We start from the raw sequence: 12500 nt of genomic DNA on the forward strand, positions 1-12500 counted from the left end.
TGTATGTATATATACACATATACATATACATATACATATACATATACATACATACATACATACATACATACACACACACACACACACACACACACACACACACACACACACCAACACACAACAACAACTCAACAAAGGTGTTGGGGAACGCACACTACAGTGACACACACACACACACACACACTCACACGCACACACACACACACACACACACACACACACACACACACACACACACACACACACACACACACACACACATATATATATATATATATAATATATATATATTGCACACACACACACACACACACACACACACACACACATATATATAAATATATATATATATATATATATATATATATATATATATATATATATATATATATATATATATGTGTGTGTGTGTGTGTGTGTGTGTGTGTGTGTGTGTGTGTGTGTGTGTGTGTGTGTGTGTGTGTGTGTGTGTGTGTGTGTGTGTGTGTATGTATTGGCACAGCAGATTATTAAAGTAAATGATTGAACACTGAAATTAAAGTCCACCATCTGATAATGTTTGATAAGATGGTAACCCATAGTAGCTTTTGTATTCATACATTCATTTCTTTATGCTCCTATAATTTATTTGATGCAGTTGTTAAACATTATCTCACACTATCGGTTACACTAACATTTGAGCTTTGTAATTTTCAAAAAAGTGTTATATAGCAGGGTGAGTGTCAGGGCTGGTGGCGACCTGTGTAATTTCCTCTGTGTTTTTTTCCGATTAATCAGGCATGTTAGTTAAGTGTTTTCAGTAAGTCGAATAAGATTGTCATGTTTTCTATAATGTATTTTGGTGTTGATCAAAGGAATATATTGTGTTTACATCTTAAAATCCGTGATGAAAGGTGGTGAAGTGTTTGTATACATGTCTGAATAATGCCACATGTATGGACATGATTTTAAGATTAACTTTGAAGCTAATTACAGAATATCATGTTTCATGTTTTGAAGGAACTCAAAGTTATTGGATCGTTGTATCTATTAAGAAGTCGGTTGTGGCTCCAGACTATGATTATGTATAAGTCGCAAGTTGAATTTTGTTAGCCTGAATATGTGTATTGTTACTGAGCAACCTTAAGTTGTACAGTTAAATGACTGTAGAAAAAGTGACTGGATAAATTTGGGCGAATACTATAATACTATATCTGTATAATATAGTATATCACAATATCTGTACACTAGATATCAGTAGAAAATATTTGACATGTTCATACTTATACATGTTTATATGTCACTTACCTTCATGTCTGTGTTGGTCGACTGCGAGAAGTGAAGTGAAGACTAGACATTCATCTGAAGTTTATATACGATTTCTGAAATAGCCGATGAATGGTCAATAGTATAATCAAAGCTGGAGATAAAGGGGTTTGGAGAGAAGAGGGGAGGGGAGAGGGGGAGGGGAGGGGGGGGGGCGGACATGTCATTATCATTCCACAAACATTTTCCAAAAAGAATCACATGCGGCTTGCGTGTTTCCAGAAAGAATGCACTGATCACTATTTTTTTCTATTATCCATTTTAGTATATATAAAAATCAAAATGTTTCACTCCGAATTTGATTTATTTTTTCTCTCGATAACTTTCAATCACGTTTTACTTTTACTTTCAATCTATCTACCTATCTATCTATCTATCTATCTATCCATCTCCCTGTCTTCCAGAAGTGTGTGTTTGTATGTGGTGAGTATGAATGCTAAATCACTACAGGAACATGCAAGAATTCCGTGCAATACATATGGGAAAGTGGTCATCGTGTGACTGGAATTAAATTAAGGAATTATTATGTGGTTGTGTAAAGACAAAGACATATCCTTCAATGTTATTTATTTTCTTCTTTACCTCCTCCTCCTCCTTCTCCTCCTCCACCTCGTCCTCCTCCTCAATCCCTTTCTCCTCCTCCTCCACCTCCTTCTCTTCCTGCTTCATCTCCTCCTCCATCTCGTCCTCGTCCTCCTCCTCCCCCTCCTCCTCTTTCTTCTTCTTCTCCTTCTCCTCCTCCTCCTCCTCCTCCCCCTCTTCCTGCTTTTTCTCCTCCTCCACCTTGTCCTCTTCTTCCCTCTCCTCCTTCTTCCTCTTTATCTTCCTTTTACACCACCCCATCATCGTCCTCCAGTTCCTTCTCCTCCTCCACCTCCTCTTCCTAATTATCTGTACATACATACATACAAACATATGTATATATATATATATATATATACACACACACATTTGTATACATACACACACACACACACACACACACACACACACACACACACACACACACACACACACATATATATATATATATATATATATATATATATATATATATATATATATGTATGTATATATATATATATATATATATATATATGTATATATATACATATAACATACATACATATATATATATATATATATATATATATATATATATATATATATATATATATATATATACGTATACATACATACATATATAGACACATACTGATGTATATATATGAATATGTATATATACATAAACACAGTATGTGCTTGTATTTGTATATATTTATATAAATCTCTCTCTCTCTCTCTCGCTTCCTTCCTCTGCCCTCTCGTCCTCCAATTCCTCGTCTTCTCTCTCCTCTTCTCTCCTCGTCTCTCTCTCTCTCTGTGTGTGTGTGTATGTGTGTGTGTATGTAAATATATATATATATATATATATATATATATATATATATATGTATATATATATATACAGTATATCTATCTATCTATATCTATATATACACACATGTATATGTAATATATATATATATATATAATATATATGTTGTGTGTGTGGGTGTGTGTGTGTGTGTGTGTGTGTGTGCTATATGGAAATCGAATATATAATATAATTCCTCTCTCTGTCACTATATATATATATATCTATATATACATATACATATACACATACATTCATATGTTTACGCGAATCCACACACACACACCTCATTCTTGAAACATGAACTCAATCTATTTTACTTTTTTGATTATGTAAACGTCCTTTCGCTGTTGTGCAATTGAACATATATTCGCTTATCCTCGCCCACCGTAAATTGCTATTTTTTATATGATATGTAAAGTATTCAATAAAATGCTGTATTTTTTTATTTTTTTATTAGAACGAAATGATTATGGAATCTATTGCTATTATAGTTAATATAAAGTATCAATTATATACTCAGTCGCTATTGGTTTTACTATTCAATGTCAATCATACAATCTAAAGCTGTTATCCTTAATATGAAATTATGAAACAACAATTATACAATGTAACGCTGAAATGAAACATGGGCAACATATATATTTAGTATAAGTTATGCTATAAAAAATATGATCTTGTGTCTCTCTACACTCTCTCTCTCTCTGCTACTCTCTCTTCTCTTCTACTCTCTCTCTCTCTCTCTCTCTCTCTCTCTCTCTTTCTCTCACTCACTCTCTCTCTCTGTAAAATAACTCTCTCTCTCTCTCTCTTTCTCTCACTCACTCTCTCTCTCTGTAAAATAACTCTCTCTCTCTGTAAAATAACTCTCTCTCTCTCTCTTTCTCTCACTCACTCTCTCTCTCTGTAAAATAACTCTCTCTCTCTCTCACTCACTCTCTCTCTCTGTAAAATCATATCGGGATGTATTTATTACTTTTGATATAGAATCACACTGTTTTCATTCGTCCATCTACCGGTAGTGATGGATGAAAACCACCCGAATCGATGGGTCCATTAATTTCACGGGTGTGTGATTCTCTAATGTTGATACTATGAGGAGGTGCATTTCATCAACTGATTCTTGATTGTTGCTATTATGTTGCTATTAAGGAAATCCGATCTGTAAAATAATTTTCTCTTTCTCACTCACTCACTCTCTCTGTCTCTCTCTTTCTCACTCACTCACTCTCTCTTTCTCTCTCTTTCTCACTCACTCTCTCTCTCTCTCTCTCTCTCTATCTTTCTGTAAAATAACTCTCTCTCTCTCTCTTTCTCTCACTCTCTCTCTCTGTAAAATAACTCTCTCTCTCTGTAAAATAACTCTCTCTCTCTCTCTCTCTCTCTCGCTCTCTGTAAAATAACTCTCTCTCTCTGTAAAATAACTCTCTCTCTCTGTAAAATGACTCTCTCTCTCTCTCTCTCTCACACACACACACACACACAGACACACACAAACACACACATATATACACACACAGGCAAATATATCAATCATTTGCATCCGAAGCAAGTTCTCGAAACAAGTTATCGAAGGAATCCTGAGACACAAACCATAGGTTGGGGGTAAGGCTGACTCATGTTGATACACTATTGTATTAATTTATTTAAGGATAAGAATAAGCCTGATGATTTATTTCACTGATGTAATTAAAGGTATTTGGACATTTAAGAAAAATAATTCCCGAATATTCCAGAATTTACCAGAATTTATCACTGGTCTTTAGTGGTTTGCGCCATTTCGAAGTTTGCTGAATAGAAAAAAAAAGATAAATAAATCTTGTGTGCGTAGGAAAATATATTTCGACCAATGGGACCCAAGTTTTATACAGGTTGCATTAAGAATGTGAATGTCCATAGATAAAGATAAAGGAATAAGATAAAGTGATGCACCAAAAGGAGATACAAGGCCTCATAAATTAAAGAATCTAATACGCCTTGATATTGCTCAAGTTTACTGCGATGGGTCAGTTTTGAAAGATGGCAGAGCAGGATGTGGCGTTATCATCAGACAATTCACTGCAAGTGGCGTGGTCACCACAAGCAGTGAGAGAAGAATGTGTAATCATATATCATCAACACAGGCTGAGTTATGGGCAATATTGACGGCACCTAAAAAGATTGAAGTTATTAATAAAGATGCATTTTTTTGTGGATAGTAGGGGAGCGCTGGACTCTCTTAATTAACAGCAGGGACCCTGTGTTTGAGTACATTGTTAACGAGTGCCGATTAATTGCTCATAAGCTGCGAGGCCAGGCGCATGTCGGTATCACCCTTAATGAGGCTGTGGATGAGGTAGCGAAGGAGGCAGCTAAAAAATGTGAGGTGGACATACAAAGTGCTCGGACTCTTAAGCAGGCAAGGAGCAATATCAAGAGGATACAGTTAGACTATGATGAGGTTAAGAAAGTCGAGTCGATTGAGACGAGCGAAACTTTGCAACACTATATGCATCTAGCGATGAACAAAGAATTCACTTATGGGAGGGGCAAGAGCAAGTGGAAAGACTCTGTGCACATGAGAATTAGGTTAGGGTATAAATACTATTGGGAGTTAGATGCTCCGACAGGTGAACAGGAAAAAGAATGCAGGGTGTGTAGGTCACCAAGGTCACACATCTTAATATATTATATCCCATGCTTCAGATTTACAGAAACTTAGAGATTGCTGGACTCCCCGAACAAGCTATATGGATGTTTAGAAATGGCCAGGTAATAATAATAAAAAAAATGAAGTACAAACACTTTGCATCGATCACATAATTGTAGTTGACAACTGTGTATATCCGATTGTGACTATGTGACTATATCCGATTGTGACTATGATAGCCCGAGTAGGATATTATTGAGATGTGGATGAATATCATTTATGATACATCATCCTGTTGAATACAAACATATTCATAGACTTTCTGATAAATTCTTTCCTCCAGGAACATACGTATGTTTTATTAACATATATGTGCGTCACATTTTCAAGTATGTAATTATGTGACCTCAGGAGAGGACTTAGCATGCTGAGGGTAATAATTTATACTGTCATCTGGTTCTCCTGATATGTAAACATTTAACAGTGTATGCTTGTGATTGATCCGTCTTTTGTTCTGTATATATTTCAACATATTGGCATAGCTGTAAGGTTTTGTAAAATATATGTGAGCCCAAAGAGGGACTAAGATTGGGATGAGGATAACCTATGTTACCTCATCCTTTTGAGATGTATGTAATCACTTGTCTCATTAAATTCGTCAAAGTTTCTCTCTCTTCATCTATCATTCTATCTCCGTCTCTCTCTTTCTATCTCTCTCTCACTCTCTCTATCTTTCTTTCTATCTCTCTCTCTCTCTTTCTCTCTCTCTCTCTCTCTCTCTCTCTCTCTCTCTCTATATATATATATATATATATATATATATATATATATATATATATATATATATATATATATATCATTGTAAACAAAGACAGGCGCGTAACCGGAAGAGACTGACTAGGCCGCCACCTTATAAGGAAGCGGGAAGCCGCAGTTGGCGTGGATTGCTAGAGCGACGGAAATTAGACATAACATGATGGGCAGGAAACCCGTGCAATAATAGAATGGCTTGAGAATACAGTACATAGTGAACGAACATAATGGCATGATACATATAATATACTTTAGGTATGATAACAGTAATACATGGATGTATTTAGATACATATAGTTAACAAAGACATTAAGATTAATAACAATAATGCATATATAGTTATATATAGTTAAGATAGATAACATGACTTAATTAGTTGTGTAAGATACGGTGTTACAAGTAGTGCACTGTACTATGCACAGTGCTTTCACCGTTCTGTTACGGTACCGCGCTCGACCCCGACGCACGGTATGTCAGAGTAATTGCAAGGTACAAACAACTAGCTAAGTATAATATCAAACACATATATAATAGTCATAGCATAAACAGTAGATATGGTATACATAGCGCAACAGTAACATGTATGTGTATATATAAGAACATAGTATAAACAGAATACATAGAGTAAAATACTGAACATGGGAGAATGTGTACCATGAGAAACATAATTCAAATAATACACATATGGTAAAATAGTAGATATCGGATAAACAGAGTGACAACCTTGAAATTAAGAATCTGAATGGTTAGCAACTATAGGCTCGGGAACCTTGCTGTCCAGGTTCCTTATGACATGACTACGAAAAAGGAAGAAAGCAGCAGATACGAGGAGAATGCCAATAAATGTTGAAAGGACAGGGAAGCCATAAGTGACATGGTGAGAAGGAAGGAAATTGAAGAAATTGGGATGATCTGTGAAATTTGGGAGCATTCAAATGATTACGTCTGGGATGGAAACATTGAAAGTGGGAAATGAAAGCGATGGAGAATCTAAAGAAAGTGTGTGTGGAAGGTAAACAAACAAAAAGTTATGGGACGGACGGATGGTTGGCCGCTCAGAGTCGAGTCGGCTGAAGTTTGTATTCAACAGGATGATACATCATCCTGTTGAATACAAACATATTCATAGACTTTCTGATAAATTCTTTCCTCCAGGAACATACGTATGTTACGTATGGTTTATTAACATATATGTGCGTCACATTTTCAAATATGTAATTATGTCCACTCATCCCAATCTAGCGTCAGTTACCTTGATGTGTGCATGTGTGTTGTTGCATGATGAGCTGATCTGAGTGTCATCTAAGAAGTGTAGTATATATGCTTATGGTAATGTGTGGGGGAAAATAATTGGGTCAGAAGTGGTGGTTATTTGGTTATTTATGCAGGAGATATGTTAGTGTTACTAGGGTGTAGCCTGTTGAATTCATCTTCGTAGTAATTGCTTGCAAGTTTAAGTGTATCGAAATGGAACCATGACTGAGCACTATTTATGAGTGATTTACAGAGGGCTTTATTATTCCTGACTTGTATTACTCGAAATGGTCCTTCAAATTTGGGCGATAGCTTTGGCATGGGAGGAGCCCTGTCAATGACTTGGTGAAAAAACAGTACGTCAATGCCAATGTCCTTGCGTCGTGCGAGACGATATTGTTGAGCTGTAATTTTGTCTCGCACGACCCGTAGGTGTTCTCGTGCTTGTTTGTAAATTTCCTGTTTTCTAGCAATATTTAATTTTACAAAGTCATCCGTGTATACAGGGGAGGGGTTCTGTTCGATAAGTTCATACGGGAATCTACGGTCTTCGCCATAAAGAATGAAGTGTGGTATGTCACCTAATGTGCTGTGGTAAGTACTATTAATAACCATTTGAATAATGGGGGTCCACTCATCCCAATCTAGTGAGTGTGTGGTGAGTGTGGCACGGAGCATGTTGAGAATGGTGCGATTTAGTCTCTCTGTGATTCCATTTGCTTGTGGTCTGTAAGGTAATACATTAATCTTCTTTGCTTTAAGTGTGTCACAAACTGACTGTAACAATGAGTTGTTAAATTCAGTTCCGTTGTCTGAGACCAAATCATCGGGAGTGTTATGTCTACAAATAATGTATTCTAAGTGGTGCCCACTTAGAATACTCACATAGAATGCAATGGTTAGTGCAGATTTATCAGGGAGACAGGAACCAGTTCACAGTAGCGGGAAAAGTTGCCGATAAAGACAAGTAGATATCTGTTATTAGCAGCGGAGGTCGTAAAGCCCGAAAGTATATCAACGCTAACGCGCTGGAAGGGGCGCGCGGGAAGGTCGTAGCTTAACGAGGGGGCAGGCGCAGAAGTAGAAAGGGGGCAGAACTGACATTTCTTTATGTGTTCAATAACTCCAAGGTCCAAGGTGAGGGAAGAAATAGCGGCTGCGTGCTGCTTGGATTGCTTTGTCAATGCCTGCATGGGCTGCTGAGGTGCTTCGTGTAGGAGCTGCGTGTAAGTGTGTCGCTGTCTAGAACCACGTGACTGTACTATGCACAGTGCTTTCACTCTCTCTCACTCTCTCTCATTCTCACCCACTCTCTCTCACTCTCTCCCGCTCTCCCTCACTCTCTCCCACTCTCTCTCTCTCTCTCTCTCTCTCTCTCTCTCTCTCTCTCTCTCTCTCTCTCTCTCTCTCTCTCTCTCTCTCTCTCTCTCTCTCCCTCTCCCTCTCTTTCGTAGGATATAGTATTACAAGTAGAAGGCGCCAGACAGCGTGGCGCCAGGGAAGTGAGACGATGTTGCATTCCTGAATTTTCTCCCTTGATTATTTACTGTTGCTTAGTTCCTTTTTAGGCAATGAAATCTAATTACTACGATAAAGGCAATGATAATGATTATGATAACCCAATGACAATACCGGTGACTACAGTAGCATAACAATATGTAAGAGTGTATAACATATATCCGTACTAATATTTGTCATTGTTTAGATATCATTAATAATTTCGCCATCAATTATTCTTTTACTGCCAATTCCTGCATAATAATATTAATCACTATGAATGATGGTGATAAAGATCATGATAGCGAAATCATAATGATAAGGCTTCTTTTGTAGAGTACAAAACAGGGAACGCGTTCTATGTTTTCGAACTTCTGGGAGGGGCGTTCGGTGTTGTCGGCGACGCGTTACGCTTTTGACGTCATCGTTTAAGCTCCGCCCAAAACTAGCCTGAAAGCTAGCCTGAAGTTCGGTTGCTGGAGCACATTGCGTGTCTATTGTTGTTTTATTTTCAACAGCAATACAATGTATATTTTGTTAATAATCCTATACCCAGGAGACAATATCTGTAGATAATTCTATACCTAGAAAACAAAGAAATAAGCCATGAGGACGCCTAAAAAAATAAAAAATAAAAGAATAACTGAAAACTTTTCCCTCCAAACAGACGGTGTCTCAATTCGTTCCTTTGATCATTATATATTTATTAAAACAAATGTGAATATTAACTCTGATAATTTAATATGCATTTTGATAATAATAAATATCGTGAATCTTAAAATAATTGTTAAAAATCTATTAAATTTCAATACATATGCGTATATAATGTAGATAATAAACAAAAAAATATATCTCCTCATTGTAATCGGACAATGTGAATAAACAGCTTTATCAGGGTAAGAGCTCCTCTCCGACATGGACGGAATGAAAAAGCCTATTTCAGCGAAATCACCACTGTGGCAACACAAAGAAGGTACATATTGGTGTTATTTTATATTAAATACATCTCATATCCATCTGTATAGAGGTAGAATGTAATGTCATGTCTTTGATATTCTAAAAGACGAGCATCAACTTTGGAGGGAGGGAGGAAGAGAGAGAGAGGAAGAGGGAAAAGAGAGAGAGAGGGAAAAGAGAGAGAGAGAGAGAGGGAAAAGAGAGAGAGAGAGAGAGGAAGAGGGAAAAGAGAGAGAGAGAGAGAGGAAGAGGGAAAAGAGAGAGAGAGAGAGAGGAAGAGGGAAAAGAGAGAGAGAGAGAGAGGAAGAGGGAAAAGAGAGAGAGAGAGAGAGAGAGGAAGAGAGAGAGAGAGAGAGAGGAGAGGGAAGAGAGAGAGAGAGAGAAGAGGGAAGAGAGAGAGAGAGAAGAGGGAAGAGAGAGAGAGAGAAGAGGGAAGAGAGGGAGAGAGAAGAGGGAAGAGAGAGAGAGAGAAGAGGGAAGAGAGGGAGAGAGAAGAGGGAAGAGAGAGAGGGAGAGAGAAGAGGGAAGAGAGGGAGAGAGAAGAGGGAAGAGAGAGAGAGAGAAGAGGGAAGAGAGAGAGAGAGAAGAGGGAAGAGAGAGAGAGAGAAGAGGGAAAAGAGAGAGAGAGGAGAGGAGGGAAAAGAGAGAGAGAGAGAGAGGAAGAGGGAAAGAGAGAGAGAGAAGGAAGAGGGAAAAGAGAGAGAGAGAGAGAGGAAGAGGGAAAAGAGAGAGAGAGGAAGAGGGAAATGAGAGAGAGAGGAAGAGGGAAAAGAGAGAGAGAGGAAGAGGGAAATGAGAGAGAGAGGAAGAGGGAAAAGAGAGAGAGAGAGAGAGGAAGAGGGAAAAGAGAGAGAGAGAGAGAGGAAGAGGGAAAAGAGAGAGAGAGGAAGAGGGAAATGAGAGAGAGAGGAAGAGGGAAAAGAGAGAGAGAGGAAGAGGGAAATGAGAGAGAGAAATGGGAAATTGCTAGAAGAGGAGAGATGGGAAGAAGAAATAGGTAGATAGAGAGTGAGAGGATGAGAAAGAGAAGAGAGAGTAAAAGTGAAAACAATAGGGAGTGAGAGAGAAGAATGTGTATATATATATATATATATATATATTATATATATATATATATATGTGTGTGTATATTAAATATATGCATATAATATGTAGATAGGTAGATACATAGATATTTATTCATTCATTTATATATATATATATATATATATAATATATATATATATATATATATATATATAAATATAATACATATATATAATATATATATATATATATAATATATATATATATATATATAATATATATATATATATATATATATATATATATATTATTATATATATTTATGTGTGTGTGTGTGCGTGTGTGTGTGCGTGCATGCATGCGTGCGTCCGTGTGTGTCTAACTATATGTGTATATGTATGTGTGTATATATGTATTTTATTTATTTATTTACTTATTAATTGTCTGTAAAACCTCGCTACCACTGATCTGCTAAGAGTAAATAGGTAAAATTCCATAACGTCTCATAAGGCATCTGGTTAGACAATTGTTTTAGCGGGTCGTGTAGCATATCGGATTCAACACCGTGCCTGTCAATCTGACGGCACGGGTTCGAGTCCCGGTCAGGGAGGTAAAATTTGTATATTTATTTATTTATTTGTATATATATATATAAATGAGTATATATAAATATATATATTTATTTATATAACTATATATGTGTGTGTGTGTGTTTGTGTGTGTGTCTGTGTGTGCGTGTGTGTTTATATATACACATGTATATAATGATAATAGTAATAACAATGATTATGTTAATAAATATTTGCTAAGAAACATGTAACTGATAAAATTCAATATTGAAATAGAGCTTTAGATATTTTCTTTCTTTTCATAATAAAGGCAGCCTCAGTGTAATGTTTGTGACAAGTTATACCATAATCCAGAAGAGGCTAGCAAGTGCTGGATGAGCCATATGTCAGTAGTTTATCCAGTGGCTGAAATTGTAAGGAGCCCAGAACCAAGGCCATCCTGGGCACCTGATGTCATTATTGAAAGTTCAGAACAACCAAGCAATATAAGAAGCAATGAAACACTAGAGGTAGAGCTGATTGGTGATCCTGAAGAACTACCTGATGATCCAACTGAACCTCTTGAAGAATCTCAAGCGACAGGTGTTTATTAATCCAAATACTTTTCAATATGAGAAGATATACTGACTTATCTTCTATAATGTAAAAATTTACATTATCTCCCGGTCAGGGAGGTAAAATTTGTATATTTATTTATTTATTTGTATATATATATATAAATGAGTATATATAAATATATATATTTATTTATATAACTATATATGTGTGTGTGTGTGTTTGTGTGTGTGTCTGTGTGTGCGTGTGTGTTTATATATACACATGTATATAATGATAATAGTAATAACAATGATTATGTTAATAAATATTTGCTAAGAAACATGTAACTGATAAAATTCAATATTGAAATAGAGCTTTAGATATTTTCTTTCTTTTCATAATAAAGGCAGCCTCAGTGTAATGTTTGTGACAAGTTATACCATAATCCAGAAGAGGCTAGCAAGTGCTGGATGAGCCATATGTCAGTAGTTTATCC

The sequence above is a fragment of the Penaeus japonicus genome, unplaced genomic scaffold (genome assembly GCF_977035675.1).
Source record: "Penaeus japonicus unplaced genomic scaffold, GWHDUDI00000001_assembly GWHDUDI00000010, whole genome shotgun sequence".
NCBI classification, from domain to species: domain Eukaryota; kingdom Metazoa; phylum Arthropoda; class Malacostraca; order Decapoda; family Penaeidae; genus Penaeus; species Penaeus japonicus.